Consider the following 17,273-nt stretch of genomic DNA (forward strand, 5'->3'; position numbering starts at 1 on the left):
TCCATTTCAGATGTTTGACACTGCTGTCATTCAGACCTTCTGAGAAGTAATCTCAAACAGTCTAGGACTGCCAAAGTCAGTCTGTGGGTGACGGGTACTATCCTCAGGCAAGGCCCACACATGCAGCATAACATCTTAAATTAGCAGTGTCTAAAACACACCTCAACAGGAATGACCAAAGGTGTGCAGCAGTGAGTGTATGTGTGATTTGTGCAAGGTACTGTAGGTGCAAGGTAAGGTACTCGAATCTAACACTAACGTGTAGTCTGACATATTTATTGTCCATCACACAAGAATGTTGTAGTCAAAATTTTATTATATGGCAAACTGGTGGCTTACGAAATCGCATACTCAAGAGTAGGTACGCATTCTGACGTTGTTCATTTCCACAAAGAGAAATGGTTCTACAGATGTAACATGAAGCCAAATAATTATATGACTATGAAAATATACATTCTGCACGTTTTTTCCTTGTGGCTTGAGGTATTTTTAAAGCAATAATGAATGAGAAATGCTAAGCAAGTGTGGCATTCAGTTTATTACAAAACACTACAAATAATGTGTCAAATGGACATCTGCACATTATTTAATTAAAATCCACTTTAGACTGCAGTCAGAAGTTATCAAGTTAAGTTATATTAATTTCCTTCTCTGTGGGCCTCTAGTCAGTTAACAGTGTGATTGCGTAGAGCTACGTCACCCGTAGGCTCACTATTGGCCGACGCTGGTCGTGTGTGACGTACAACCAGAAGCGCTGTGCTGTTACACTTTTGATGGACGAAGGTCTTACGTGGTTGGAACAACATGAGGGTGAGTTAATATTGACAGAATTTTAATTTTTGGATGAACGAACCCTTTAAGACAAAAAAACTTTACAATTAAAAAGTAACCAAAAAAAAACAGCTATAAGCACAGAGCAGGAAGTGAATACACATGTGTGCCTGCTTGGGCAATTGTGTTCGTTCCACATTGCATTTATGCTTTAGTACCATGCCTTAATTTATGAGTGGAAATTCAGATTTGAGAAATTACTTTTTTTTTGTCCATCCTACAAACACTCGTGTAAAAATAAAGTTTCACTAAACATGGCTTTATTTGGTGATTAACAGGGAAACCATACCATATGAAAAAAAGCACTGATTTGAACTATAAAAAGAATGTTATGCAAAATCATCTCGACACGACATGCTGTTGCGATTGGAAGATTTGCGAGGCTTCACTGGAGGCTTCAGCGGTCCAGCTGCTGGGATACAGATATTCCGTTTTAGACAGTCCATTTAGTCTCAGATATACAGCACAAAACACTCACAGCATGAATAGCAAGTTTTACTTAGAGAGGGAATTGTATTTAAACTATTGATTATCTTTATTAATTTTGTAAAGCCATTCTGTGCTTGAAACTGTGCTATATGGGCACTATAAAGTGGCATACTGAAAAAAAAGACAAAGCTGACCCAAAATCCACAACAGAATACTATAGTATTTCTAAGTTTCATGGTTAGTTCAATGTGTTACTTGCGGTTTCTTTGCAATTATTTGCGAAATTTACCAACACAATCTCATGAAAGTGCGTATCTATACCACGAATGTTATTTCTCGTGCCATTTATACACCAAAAATGGTTTTAGCGTGCATATGCTACGAACTGAAAACCCCTTGGTTAGGATTAGGGGTGGGGAGTGCGTGCGTATTACACGCCATAAAGTGCGTATCATATGCACGCGAAAACAATTTTTGGCGTATAAATGGCACGAGAAATAACATTCGTTGTATAGATACGCACTTTCAAGAGATCGGGCACGAAATTTACTAGCAAGCGAAGAGTTCTCACTGGAAAAAGGCAGCACACAAACACGCCCACTTGGAAATGTACAGCATATGTGTCGTCCAGAGCAGTCTCTATCAGAAGTGCATCTTCGACGGTTCACCTTGCCCATTAGCTTGGCCGGACACTGACTGGACACTGTAGAAGAGGATTCAGAAGGATTGTTATACGAGACCAGGGAGTACTGTAATAGTTTCAGCATTTGCAAATCAGGGGTCTTGCTACTGTATAGTCTCAAACTTGAAAATATTCATATTTATCTGCTTCAAATCAGGTAGAAATGCCACTCATCACTAAACTGTCAATTAGTTTCGAAGACAGAGCTTTCTGACACAACAACCTACCCCAGTATAGCATGTAGCAGAAGCAGTGTTGGGAAGGTTACAGATTACAAGTTAAGCCATTTAAATTTGTAATTAGTAGTGTAACTATCAGTTACTTTTCTTAACTGAATGGAACCAATTACTTTCAAAATTTCTAACAAATGTTTTCAGCTGTTAATCATTTTCAAACATTTAAACCATGGTTTTACCTTATAGTACTCAACACTGATTGCTGTCAGACTTTAAAACATTCTTCACTTTAATTAAGACTATAGTAGTTGGAGTTCAAAGCACAGCCACAACAAAATCAGACTTTATAACTTTTTTTATCATTCTGTGGTTAAATACAGATTTAAACTAAGAAAGTTTTAAATCATAAGTTGAATAGCCATGATACCATTTTTGAAATCAAATCTTTGCATAGCTATTACAGGAAACACTGGCATGGAACATTGCCTTGAGAAAATGTTTTTATTAAAGCATATACATACACTCAAATAGGAAATAAACCTTATCGTAAGCATGGTGTCCTAAACTCCTGACATGTCTAAACGCCTGAAAACGTCTTGAATACACATTAGCATGGTGTGGCACTGGGGAGTAGCCAATGCCTTTCCTACTTTATTTAATGACTGCTTACTGTTAGGCTAAATTGTATTTTAATAGTTGACAAACATTGCAATGAACTTATATTTGTATCCTTTTCTGATTTCTGGATTAAACAAATTTTTAAAATGTACAACACTGCAATGCATTTATTACCCACCACCCAGACAGCAACATGGTGCCCAGATCCAGCCCACATCTGGTACACGTGGCGCTTTTCCACGGCACGGTACAGTTCGCTATATAGTTCCACCTCTGCTGAGGTTCCAAGCGTACCGTACCGATACTAAAATGTGAAGTGAAAACACTACAGATCACCGATTGATCAGAGAGAATCGTCACTACCAGCGTCATTGGATTTGCAACATGAGACACCAAACCCACTAGATTTAAATTGTCAGCAACCGCAGTATTTTTTCACAACAAATGCTATTCCACAATTCCTAGATGTGGGCCGGATCTGGGCCGACACTATGTTGCTGTCTGGGTATGGTGGCAGCTCTCAAACAGGGGTGCATTTCCCAAAGCAAACTATGGTTGCAAGTTCTGTCATAACCAGAGTTAAATGGAAATTGCGATCAGTTGGCCAACGATGCTTTTGGGAAACACACCCCAGGTCGTAGCTTTCAGCGGCAATGTGGATTGATATAATTGGCTCTAGAATAATTTCTCTGTAACTAGGTTACAGTTACATTTGTTAAATTACACAACTCCGCAACATTTAACTATTTATTCCCAACACTGAACATAAATACAATGCTGATAGAAGACATGGAGTTAATGTTGTTCATAAGTTTACTATGGTGTTAAAAAAAGTCATTTTGTAAGGTACTTTATGTTTTTCTTTGGGCGGTGTGTAATGAAGTTAAAAGATCTTCTCACCTGCGGCTTTAGCATGTGTTGTGCTCAAACATGCAAACAGACACAATAAAACAATGCCCAACGAGCAGTACACTCGAGCTGTCATCATCTCGACCTGCGATCTCACAGTCACAATCAGCTCTGCTGGAAAACAGCTGAATTAGTCAGTCTGGAGGCACAAAAAACTACACTGGTCTGGCCAACTCCAACCCTGATCACACTCATCTGCCTGTAGCTTTAGTAGCCTAATCTTGAGGACCATGATTAGCTTGTTCAGGTGTGTTTGATTAGGTTTGAATGAGATGAATGATGGCAGTATGTTGTAACAATCACCGTAATTAGGTGATGATTGAGCATTTCTATGGCAAAACCATCCCAAAATGAATCTGCAGGGGTCAGGTAGTACAGAGATCATGTGGTACAAGTCGTAATAAGTTGTAATTATGACTGAACTCCAAGTTACACCTACACACTGTAGGAAAGTGGATCTCAACTAGAAACGTTTGGCATTAATTGGCATATCAAGAGACACCTCATGGACGGATAATAATCCACCTGGACAGTGGTATTTGGGGTAAAAGGTCCTGCTGCTTGGGCCAAAGGCACAATAATTAACATGATAATGAACAGCTGGTTGACTTTTCCATTTGTTGACATGACACGGATTCAGATGGTAAATATCAAATATAATGTTGGCTGTCCACCTTACACATAATCATCATATTTAAAATGAAACCATCATATTTAAAGATATGATATTAAAATAGTCACCTTTATTAATATAGCGCTGTTTAGAATACAGATTGTTCAGATCTAGAAGAAAATAGTGTCATAGTCCATCTTAAGTAAGTTCAGTGATCGTACATTTCTGTTGAAAAAAGTTATTTTAAATTAGTTAATTTATCTATACAGCCGCTCTGGAGAAAACAGTGATGTTATCGTCCACCTCAGTTCAGTTCTCATACATGGTGTCATCGTAGCCAGATCAATAATATAGTCGTATATTAAGTGTACCCTGTTCTCCTCTGGCCAATGAACGAACAGAGTATATGATTCAGGCAGCATTATAGGTCAGAAGTCAGATTGGATTGGATTAGAATATTCAGAATATTTATCCAGTTCCATGAAGATCGGATTCATCACGTCGGTATGGAGACGGGTTCGTTGAGGATCAGTGCCGATGGCTGTCGTGTCGATGAGGCCTTCACAGGGGAGAGTCTAGTTGACACAAACTCTGCTGACACTTCAGGGATGCGTTGTGGTCGTGTCTAAGCGCTGGTCCTCCGTCTGATCTGCATACGGCCCGGATCTGGTTGATTACAGTAAACTTCGGAATAAACTGAGACACTAATATTAGCATAGATGCCATTATTCTTAAGATTTAACAAGTACATCGGGTGTTATAGGAAATGTTCCCGGTTCAGGCTGATCTTATGCAGCCTAACAATCATTTAACTGATTTGAAAAGTATACAGTAAATTAACAATGTTCTATGTGTTTGCCAGGTTAAAGAGATTTTTTTAGTCTAGATTTAAACTGACAGAGTGTGTCTGCTTCTCAAACAATGCTATTCCAAATAATAAAATATCATATTTAATTGTTACAACTATAAATTATTATGGGATCTCATTCAAAGCTTTCAGAATCTTTTTCAATAATTTTTTTCTGTATTTTTTAAATGAACACATTTTAATGACAGTATATTTATTAAACAAAAAATAATTATTTTATTTATCAAAAATAAATCACTGAAAATAGTGCAAAAAAAGTAATTGTTTTTTCTTCATGTCTAGCATCTGTTTCCAATGAACACGCAGGCCGTCTTAAAACAAAATCACTTGATTTAGATTGAGACTGATTTGTGAAAATTTTCACAATCGCTTTTAATCGCATTCCAGTGTTTCTCACTGCTCTGTTCCCTTTTTCTTGTAATAATGACAAAAATGCTGCGCCAATGAATAACGGTCCAAGCCATTAGATAAACCAGAATGTAAGTTTAAAAAATGTCATCTAGTCGGGTAATACTAGACTAAAATTGACTCTTTGTGATTTGTGAAATATTACATTAGAAAAATATTTTTTTGGTCATTATCCCTTCCTTGAGTCCTTAAAGGATTAGTTCACTTTTAAAAAAACTTTTGCTGATAATTTACTCACCCCCATGTCATCCAAGATGTCCATGTCTTTCTTTCTTCAGTCGAAAAGAAATTAAGGTTTTTGATGAAAACATTCCAGGATTTTTCTCCATATAATTGACTTCAATGGGACCCAAATGGTTCAAGGTCCAAATGACAGTTTCAGTGCAGCTTCAAAGGGCTTTAAACGATACCAGACGATGAATAATATCTAGCGAAACGATCGGTCATTTAAAAAATAAATAAAAATTTGTAAGTTTTATAAGCACAAATGCTCGCCTTGCCCTGTTCTGTGATGCGCGTTCGTGACAGCACGTAATACGCAATTACGCTGAAAAAGTCACGCTTGACGTAAGCGGAAGTACCGAGTCAGTGTTTACAAATGTATACTTTTAGCCTTTTTAATATTAAAACACCCAGGATACGCACACGAAATGAGCATTTTAAACAGTAAACTGACACTAAGACATTTGATTATGTGTGTATGGTCCTCCTTCTTCACATTTTTAAACACTGAAGCATGACCTTTTCAACGTAATTGCGTATTACATGCCGTCACGAACGCGTATTACATGCCGTCACGAACGCGCATCACAGAACGTTTCGCTAGATAAGACTCCTATTCATCGACTGGTATCGTTTAAAGCCATTTGAAGCTGCACAGAAACTGCCATTTGGACCTTGAATATGGTCCATTATATGGAGAAAAATCCTGGAATGTTTTCATCAAAAACCTTAATTTCTCTTCGACTGAAGAAAGAAAGACATGGACATCTTGGATGACACGGGGGTGAGTAAATTATCAGCAAAAGTTTTTTTTAAAAGTGAACTAATCGTTTAACGTTGCATTTTGATTTGTGAAAACTTTCACAGTATAGTTTTAGTCAGTTAACCCTTCCCTGAGTTCTTAACATCAGTATTTTGATTTGTGAAGACTTTAACAGTACATTTTTGGCTAGTTAACCCTTCGCTGAGTCCTTACCTTAACCATTCTGATTTATGAAGTCTTTCACAGTGCAGTTTGGGTCAGTTAACCCTTCCCTGAGTGCCAAACTTCACTAGTGTGATTTGTGAAAGATTTCACAATGACAGGTACTATCCTCAGGCAAGGCCCACACATGCAGCATAACATCTTAAATTAGCAGTGTCTAAAACACACCTCAACACACACCTGAAGAGGAATGACTAAAGGTGTGCAACAGTGTATGTGCGGTTTGTGCACTGTAAGTGTAAAACAGTGACATAGGGCAGCTGTTCAGGAAAAAACATTATCATCATGTTGACACAGAGGAGAGCGAATGCAACCTAGGTAAAGCCTTCAGTTTGTCTTTTTAATGACAACTTTAACTGAGGCTATTCATTAAACTACATAACACAGTTTGAGAGCAGATTGCTCACAGTACCAGTGATGGGTGCCAGACAACTGCTCTGCTTTTGGTTTGACAGATTAAAGGGGTGTTCAGATCATGCTTGACTGGGTGAATGAAAGATGGATGAAGTGATTCAGTAGTTTTCCTGTGTATGTGTGGATCTTATTTTAAGTTCACCCAAAAAAATGATTGTTTGCTGATCCTCACTTAAACCCATATGATTTTTTTTTCTTGGATGGAAGAAAAAACATTATTTTTTTATTAAGTATTTCCGGGCCATACTCTTGACAGTGAAGATGGATAGATGCTGCCAATGAAGAAATTACATATAGGGAAAGCATACACTAATCAGTGACTGTCAATCTCCAAAAAAGAGTAAAACATATTCAAAACAACTTTTGTGATTTTCTGTTGTCTTCTCTAATGTTATGAATTTGTGTAAGAACAGATTGAAATTTAATGCAGGGTTTAATACAATATCAGCCAGATTTTGGCATGATCCGTTTGATATAGAGTGTCGTGGTGATTTGGCAATGGGCGTCGGGACACAAGAATTGATCATTTAATTTCGTATAGTGTGTCATAGTGGACGACAACCAACAGAAAGACTAGTATATTTAATTTTTTTTTCAGTCCTCCAGGATGGGTTCTGTCACATCTGTGACGTTAACCAATAGGAGCACAAAAGCTCTTCTGTACACAGCTTTCAAACACGGCAAAACTAAAAAAATATTGGTATTGGTTTCTGTGAAATCAAGCAAGGGAGGGTTTTCTTTAGGTTTTTTTGGGGGGTTGCTTTTCTAAAAACATGACGCCACTTCGGCAGCCATTGTTTGTTTACACTCTTGTTTCCAGAGGTCAGTAGTTCCGCCTTCTCAATGACATCATATGTCGTTCAAGACAGCAAGCGATAATTGGTTGGGAAGCATAGTGTAGTCTGGCATATTTCTAAAACAAGAATTTAGGAGTCAAAATCACATATTGTGACACTGTGGCTGCGTCCGAAATTGCATACTCTCTTGAGTAAGTAATTACTCCACAATCTATATAGTATGAGTGTGTGTAGTATGAATATAATCTGGAGATACTACGTTCGCCATGTTGTCGTTTTCATGTGACATACCAGCCTCAGTTGCGTCGCTTCACTGTCATTCATTAATCCTCTCCTGTGTCCTCATAGTAAAGTGTACACACTTCAGAATTAGTAGGTCATCAGGGGACTTTTGCCTAAAAATGGTTCTAAACAGTACCAAGGGTTCTTCAGCTTGTAACAATAGCAGAACCCTTTTTATAAGGTTCCATAAAGAACCATGCTTTGAAAGTCCCAATCAGTCGTCCCCAGCACACATATGACACAAGGGATAAATATTTCATCATTGGAAAAAAAAAACGACGGTTAAAATGTACGAGCCTGAGTGTAGTTTGTAGAGGACCACAGATTTGGAACGAGCTTGAGGAAAACTTGAAATTATTGCATTCTTTCTACATTTTTAAGAAAAATCTTAAAGAAAAATTGCTCATAACATATGATTGATGAACATTCCGTAAGAGTTATACTTGTGCTGGGATTGTCTGTTTGCTTGTAGTGTTTGTTTTTTGTTGTTTTTATATACTTGTTTATTTTGTGTCTTTGGTATATTGAGTTTTTGGTTTGTATACAGTATTATATTGGGCCCTCTCCTAAAAGCTTTTAGTAGCTTCTTTGGGGTTCCCCATTTTCATGCGACTTACATATGACTATTGTTCTTCTGAAATTGTGTATAAATTATGTTATGATAACGTGTGAAATAAACAAAACCTAAGCGGAAAAAAAAGTGCTAATAGATCCTTAATGGTGTTAGTGCTAATGGTGTTATAAACAACCATTTCAACTATATTTATTTGAATTAATATTAGTATTTTAGTATCTTCATATTATTAATATTATTAATATTACTATTATTTTTTATATATTATTTATTAATATTGTTCTATCTGCCTGGTCTTATATCTTGTTGCATCTATTTGGGGTTTACATTTTTTCAAAAACAGCATGTTGTGTCAATTAGGTACTTTTATTTTTTATTGACATGTCAGATTGTAGCAAAAATGACAGTGCTCTAACAACAGAGGTTAGCTGAATACATTAATAAATAACAATTGACATTGAACACGATATAGATGAAATGAAGACCAAGTTCCAGTGAAATATCTTCACAATCCCCAATGATGTCTTTACGTCCTTCATCATCTGTGTATTCTGAGCAGTTTCTCACTGCAGATGATGAGGTTATGGTACTTACAGCAACTGAAATATCACAATTGAGTTTAGAGTTACATTGTGTTTCTTCCATTTGATTATGTAAAAACAGTTCCCTTTTTTGAGGGAACTCACGATGCGTCGATGACGCTTTGGGAACGCCCCTGCGTGATTGCGTCTGAAGCACATGTGTCAACTAGTCCAATGGGGAGAGTGAATGTCACAGGCGGGTGATGTCATTACCAGGAAATGATAAAAGCATATCCGGTTGGAACTGTGCTAGCTTCTGTGCCTCAGCAAGCGCTCTGTGTCAAACTGTCTGTTATATTTATTGTTGTCTGTCACAAAAACCATACAGCTTCATATTTAAATTGAACTATTGCGATTGCTGCTTACCATGCCCCCTTGGGGGGTTAATCTATTGGAAGATATCCTCTCATTATACATTTCCTTCATGGCACTCTGAGGCTGAGGCCTGCAGTTCGTACCAGAATTCCAGCTTGGGATCTGACTTTTGTTCTAGAAGGTCTATCTGTCGCTCCCTTTGAACCTCTCGAGTCTGTTTCAGAAAAATTTCTGACCCTCAAAACTGTGTTCCTTCTAGCCATGTCCTCACTAAAAAGAGTAGGAGATCTCCAGGCCCTGCCGGTATCTCCTTCATGCCTTGAGTTCCTCTATCCGAAACCTGGTTACGTACCTAAGGTTCCAACCAATGTACCATGGCCTATCGTACTGCAGGCGTTCTGTTCTCCTCCCTTTAAGGATTTAGACCAGGAAAAACTGAACCTCATCTGTCCAGTCAGAGCACTGGATAGTTATGTCCACAGATCTGCACAGTGGAGACAGTCTGATCAATTACTGGTATGCTTTGGGCCCCCTAAGAAAGGCCTTCCTGCATCAACGTAAGACGTCTAGCAAGTGGATAGTCGAGGCTATCTCTCTTGTATATGAGGTTCTGGGTCGGCCTTCACCTTTGGCCAGTAGAGCCCATTCTACTAGGGGTATGGCGGCCTCCAAGGCCCTAATTTCTGGGATGTCCATTCAAGAAGTTTGTGATGCAGCTGCCTGGTCTTCGCCGCTTACGTTTGTCAGATTTTATGACCTAGACATGGATACCCCGGTGTCTAGAGTTCTCATGTCGTGACACAGGTAACACAACAGGTTATTGGCCGTATGGCGTTCGGGCATTCTTGTTCCCAAAGTGCCATTGCGAGATCCCTCGAAAGGGAACGTCTCAGTTTACGACTGTAGCCCTAGTTTCCCTGAGTAGGGAATGAGACGATGCGTCACTTTGCCATACTTCCTACATCCCTGTGATCGACTTGCTTCGGCCTTTTTCGAAGCTAGCGCAGTTCTAACCCAGATGTGCTTTTATCCTTTTCTGGTCATGACGTCACCCGCCCGTGACGTTCACTCTTGCCATTGGAGTAGTTGAAACATGTGCTTCAGACGCAATCACGCAGGGGCGTTCCCAAAGCGGCATCGACAGATGTGCCCAAACCATGTGCAACAGTGCATTTTATCAAAGCAAAATTAGCATTTTAGAGACCTGTGTTTGTTTATCTCTTCTAATATCTGGTTAAGAGGTCATTGGTGACTCCAGGTGATGTTTGGACCGAATCCTTGAGCTTTACAGTATTCCAGAAGTATTACTTACTGCAATAACACAGCTCTGCTGTACCTGCTCGAAGCATATTTTTAAAAACTTCAAGATGAAAGCTCCCCTGCTGAAAGGCTCTTGTATGGAGTAATAATCTGGTTTTATTCTTTCTGAAATTTGTCACGAAAAATGCAGGCTGCAGCTTTAATTGTGTAGCTTTAATGGATGACCTTGTTTCCCTCAGCCTCTGGTTGAACTCCATTTAGATGAGACTGCAGTCTGTAATTTAAGGAAGCCTCTTATCATTTCTCTCTCTTTCCAGCCTGAAGGGACATACGGTTCACTGACGGTCACAAACTTCGGGGTATGATATGTCAGCAGGGGAAAATGCTAAAGAGAACACTGCAAATTGAGTCTACTATCATGTTATCAATTGAAATTGATGGCAGATGTCTTTAAACAGATGTCATTATTTGATGGTCTTGGAAGAGTAGATTTGTATGTGTCCCCCCATCCCCCCTTTCACCATGTTTTGACTCTGGACGGCTGAATGCTTAGGGTGAGGGACCTCACAGGTTTGTCATCTCGGTCCTGATCAAAGACAACAATAGTCTTGGCCTCTGGTGAAGTTATTAAAGGTAGTCTTCGGCCACAGAATATATATTTTTTTTCACAATTTAGAGGTTTTGTTTTGCAATTGCGAGTTTATATCTCACAGTTTGGACTTACAAATGTATGACATGCAGAAAAAAAAACATGTATCTTGTACAAATTAACAATTCGTTCCCCGGACTTACTAATACGTCAGCTCGTTTTACTAATTTGTTCTTTTGTTTTAAGTAAATCATGGCGACGTTGTAACAATTCTTTCCCTTTTAATCCCGATTAGTTGAATCAAAAAGAGGGAACCAATTAGTTCAATGTAGCCATGATTTATAAAAACGAGGGAACAAATTAGTAAATTATTGCCACGATTTACTAAAACGAGAGAATGAATTCTTAATTTGTGGCCGGCCATGATATATATCTTTTTTTTTTTTTTCATGTCATGTGCGGGGGTCCATACATTTGTGAGTTTCTCAAAATCTCAAAATTCTTAATTTTAAATTAATTTTATTTATATTTATTCCTTGGCTGTAAAAAAGGTTTGAAGTAAAAGTTTTGTAGTAGTTGTTTTTTTTTCCAGAAATAAATATTGTTTATGACTATAGAAAATAAAAGCATATGTCGTGGAAAAAACAGAGCAGCCTATAGGCTAATAAAGGTTGAAACATTTGTGAAATAGTTTCATGAATCCATTTCAATTTACCGGACAAATATCGTAATTTACCTGACTTGCAGTGAAGAATCCTGGAAGAGTTTGAATAATTAATGCAATCAGCCATAATCATCAGAATTGGAATTCATTGCCAGACTTCAATGCTGATTATTTCGGAACAATATTATTCCACTCTAATGTTTGCTGCTGGTGAGTCATTGCTGAGAAGGAACTCACTGTTCACAGTGTTCTTTTCCTCGGATGCCGCTTATGATGAACACTTTGAACATTTCACAAGTTCACTACTGGTATGAAAACATAGCTTGCATAATGAGGGCTGTTTAGGGTCCTCAACCTTCCCCCGACCCCTTCACCCGCCCCCTCAATATCTTTCACCCAGATGCCTAATTTCCTGGCAGGCAACGTCTTTTGCAGACAGGCTGTTCAACGTCAAAATTACACTCTACATCCTCATCAGTTTCCTGGGGCAGTTTGGAACAACTTTTCCTGAACTATTTCTCAACAACATTTCCAAAACAGTCAAACTCATCCCAGGATTCATCACAGTCTTTGCTAACAGAGAAGTATTGTAAAACAACCAATGAAAACTAGAAAGGCAAAGTCTGCCAAGACAAACTTTTATGTTGGCTTGGCAAAGCATTGTCTGAAAGTTTGGAAAACGCCTCAAAGTTTGAAGTTTATTTAGGGCTTTGTTTGAATACTGTAAGATCTGTAGAACGTTAAGGGCTGGTTAAGATCACGGATCAATTTCTGTGTTTTGTTAGCCATTTCAATGGCAATTTCGGTATAAAGGAATTTGTCATTAGCCCTCATTAGTGAAGCTAAGCAAGGGAGCATTAAAGAAATAATGTTTTTATTATTAGGTTCTATGTTAATCTTTCCCTTATTTGGGAAAAAAATATGATGTTAAAGACATTATATCAAAGCAATCCAGACATGTTCTTTAAATAAACATGCCTTGTAAAATAATGTTTTCTTACAACCCTAAAATACCAGTTTTGAGACGCCTTTGGATTCTGTATTTAGCCTGTGTTTCTGAATCAACCGTCACATAAGGTGGATGTAGAACATCTGGACTTTTTCACAGTGCTTATTGGGACGGATGGTGGTCCACTGCAAACCCAAAGTTTACTGAGAAAAGAACATATTCCTTCTAACTTCTGCTACAAATTATCGGTTTGTTTTGAATGAATCTATCTATCTATCTATCTATCTATCTATCTATCTATCTATCTATCTATCTATCTATCTATCTATCTATCTATCTATCTATCTATCTATCTATCTATCTATCTATCTATCTATCTATCTATCGAATGTTGTTTATATTTGGTACAGTTGTACCTCTGGTACAGTTTTGCCGTGTCTGCTCATTATATTGTGTTTTAACAGCAACAGTACGTGGCAACCCTTCATCTGAAGAGAGGAAAGCGTTCAGAAAAGCAGCAGTATGTAAATTGAACAGCAGATACTTTTAGTGCCGATTGGTCAGGAGTTATTTAAATAATGTATAAATTATACACACCTTGTAACCGCATTATTATTTTACACCAGCCCGGTGGAGGCTGAGACACCACAGCCGCTCAGCCTTTCCCATTCACCTCTCATGGCATGAGCACGCACACTTCTTTTGCATCATTACAGTAAAATGTGATCAGTTTATCTTTATGTTTGCTCCATAGAGTTCATGAAGACGGGAATCATCAGAAGTCGTCGTAGAGTCTCTGAGAAAGAGAACCAGGGCAGAAGTCAGAGGTCAGAGACACTGAACACACAATCCTGCTGAAGACTCGCTAAGCTCAAATGATTAAGTGGCCTTTTGCTTTATAACATTTGCCAACGGCAACACATGGACAGAATAGCTGGATAAGGAGGATAATGCCCTGAAATCCAAGCGGACTTGGACCTCAGAGGAGGAGATAAGACAGAAGTTCAACAGGCTGGTGGGAATTTATAGACATCTAAAACAGTCTTAGCCAGAGCAAATGACTCTGAAGCGTGACTTAAGGACCCTGAGCAGTGCGTTGATCTGCTTTTCTACATAGTTAATGATCCTGCAATTAGCGTCACTAGGAATTGGCTTTTCCTGTTGTGCTGTTTATGCTCCTGTTGAAGATGAGAGCAAATAATGAGGGCACCAGCTGCTTCGTTGTCCTCTGTTAGTCACTCACTCATAATGCAGAAAGAATTTACTGATGTAAGGTTAAATTAAATATAAAAAGCCTCAGATGTTTTTAGAGAAACATTATGTTGAAAAGACATTTGAGATAATAAAGGGAGATGGGATAAAGGCAGGACATGACAAAATCGAACATCAAAGCGCGTACTGTCATTTACCAGCTGGATATTAAGGAATTTGAAATGTATTTTCCAGGATTGGAAAAGACATGGAAATGGATAAACAGTCGTGAAAATTTGTGTAGAGCATATACATTTTTGTAGTTACGCTCTGCTCTAAAATGTTTAAGCGCATACAATTTGGTCACGAGCCAAAGTGAGGTCTGATTTGAACGAATTGACTCCAAATTAAATTCATGACTGTTTTCAGTTAAACTTGTTTAAAAATCCTTCTTCGTTTACATGACGCCATTTTCAACTAAAAACGGAAAGCTTTTTATATGTTTTGGCCGTTCATTTACACAACAACTTCATTTTTGGGGGTCTGAAAGTTTTTGAAAATTATACTGTTATCGTCTCTATGTAAACTACAAAAAAGTGAAATTGTGAAAACAGTGACTTCATGCGCATGTGTATTAGATGTTCAATCCATAGGCGCGTAGTGTTTTTGTACTGGCCTGGCATGAATAGTACAGCGCTTTTCGTCGTTCTCGCGGATCCATGTGAACGGTGATTGTTCTGGCAACATTATCATACGCAATTAAACGCAAAGAAAAAATGTTTCTGTTTTTAGAACATCGTTGTCATGTAAACGTAGCCTACCCTAAATGATTTAGTAGCTAACCAAATTTTTTATTTTAATCCTTTTTTTTCATCACAAATAACTGGAGAGGACCCTCTGTCTTTAATGTAAAGATACCTATGTATATCTCATGTGGTCAAGTTGTACAATCTCACCTGGTTTATAATGTCTCACTAGGCAAACATCTGTTTTGACCTTCCTTGCCTGTGCCTGGTGATGTGGTTTTCAGCACATTTGAATCTAACTGAAGGAGTTTTTTTGTGTGTGTGTGTGTTTGGTTCTGTCCTGTGATTGTATTGTCTACTTGTCTGAAAACCTGAAAATCTACTATATATATAATATATATTTAAAAAAAGTAACTGGAGAGACAGTGGAAAAGTCATGGAAATGTATTAGTCTAATGGGAACCCTTAAATACATTAGTTCCTTACCTCCATTTACATACAATGTTATGGTTGCAGTGTACTGGTTCAAATGGTGTAGAAATGGTTTTAGTATGTGATTTAATGGCAGATCAGAGGAGCACATGTTAACATGGTTACAGATATTCCATTGAGAGAGATGTACAAGACTTTGATTCCTTTGATGTGTCAACCGAACAGCTCCTAAATCTCTCCGAAAACACACAATGGTGTGTGTGTGTGTGTGTGTGTGTGTCTATGCATCATGAAGCATAACGACTGAACTGATCTGCCCATATGGTCTTCCGGATGCTGGAGCGGTCGATGGTGTAGATCTCTGCACTCCCGCCCCTCAGGTGTCTTTTGTTCCCACCACGGTGTCCCCTCCCTTCTAGTCACCCGCTTACTTTGAAGTGCCAATCATATCAAAAGGAGGCGCTCACAAAGAACAAACCGCCAACATAGAATGTGTTACTTTTTCCCTTTGTCTCTTTCTCTCTTTATGTCTTTGTATGCATTTTTCCCCACTCTGTCAAACTCTTCATCACGTTATGGAATTATTAGCACATAATAAATGACTATGTGCTATATTTCAGACCTGTTCTGATACAAGGTTGTAAACATGAACATGCAATTTTTGTCATAATTGCTTTGACAATTACATTGGCAAATGTGCCTTTGAGAAGTCAAGTCTCTTCTTGATGATGAATGGCTTAAAGTAACGCAAACCAATCCTTCATGCAATGCGCTGTGCGATAAAAATGAACAACAGTTCTGTTTGCTTGTGAGAGAAACGATAAGATTCCCGATGCAGAATTGTTTAGGCACGATTCCAGCAGATGTTTGTACATCTCCCGCTGCTCGTCTCTCGCTCTTAGCTATAAACATGTCACGGTGGCACCAAACACTTAGCATGAAAAGAGATGTAGGGTATGTTAGACGATGTTATTCTAGAGGGGGGGGAGTAAAGTTAAGGAATTGTTGAACAGAGACACATTTGAACTTGAGAATGCGCCCCTGTGTGTGTGTGTGTGTGTGTGTGTGTGTGTGTGTGTGTGTGTGTGTGTGTGTGTGTGTGTGTGTGTGTGTGTGTGTGTGTGTTTGGCCTCAGGTCAGGGGATCTGGACCTCTAGCACCTGTAGCATTCTACAGGATTATCAGGATTACGCCAGAGCTTCCATGTCAATCAGAGTTTGAGCAGAACCACACAACCACTGCCCACTAATCCCTTTATCTCATCTACCACACAGTGTGTGTGTGTGTGTGTGTGTGTGTGTGTGTGTGTGTGTGTGTGTGTGTGTGTGTGTGTGTGTGTGTGTGTGTGTGTGTGTGTGTGTGTGTGTGAGAGAGAGATCACTGTATCTAGACTTCCTGCATGCGCTGTTGTCTGTGACACACATTCGCTTCCTGTCAGGTCAACCTCTTCACAGATAAAATGACAACACTTACTTGTGTCATAAGCATAACAATTTGTATTTTCACAGCTAGATTCATGCTATGTTCATTTCATAGTTAAGGGAGAAAGGACAGGTGGATTGAATGACTGTTTATTTTTAGAAAGGTGTACTCAGATTATGATTCTAGTCATTTAAAAATGTTAATTCAACATAAAAAAATATTACACTCTTAAAGATAAAGGTTCCAAAAGGGGGGGGTTTTAGCAATAGAAAAATTTGTTTTGGTTTCCCAAAGAAACTTTCTTGAAATAACCATT

The 17,273-nt window shown here is 38.4% G+C and overlaps 1 long non-coding RNA gene across 1 annotated transcript; it reads right to left on the minus strand.

Moving 5' to 3' along the window:
• Window positions 1-858: 858 nt before the first annotated feature.
• Window positions 859-3,803, minus strand: LOC143722397 (uncharacterized). Its single transcript, XR_013196877.1, has 3 exons — window positions 3,637-3,803; window positions 1,832-1,963; window positions 859-1,240 (listed from the first exon to the last, which is right to left on the minus strand). It is a non-coding gene; the product is annotated as an uncharacterized LOC143722397 (long non-coding RNA).
• Between the last annotated feature and the right edge of the window lie 13,470 nt (window positions 3,804-17,273).

The sequence above is a fragment of the Siphateles boraxobius genome, unplaced genomic scaffold (assembly GCF_051911475.1).
Source record: "Siphateles boraxobius isolate OS27281-9 unplaced genomic scaffold, OSU_SipBor_1 66, whole genome shotgun sequence".
Lineage (NCBI taxonomy): Eukaryota > Metazoa > Chordata > Actinopteri > Cypriniformes > Leuciscidae > Siphateles > Siphateles boraxobius.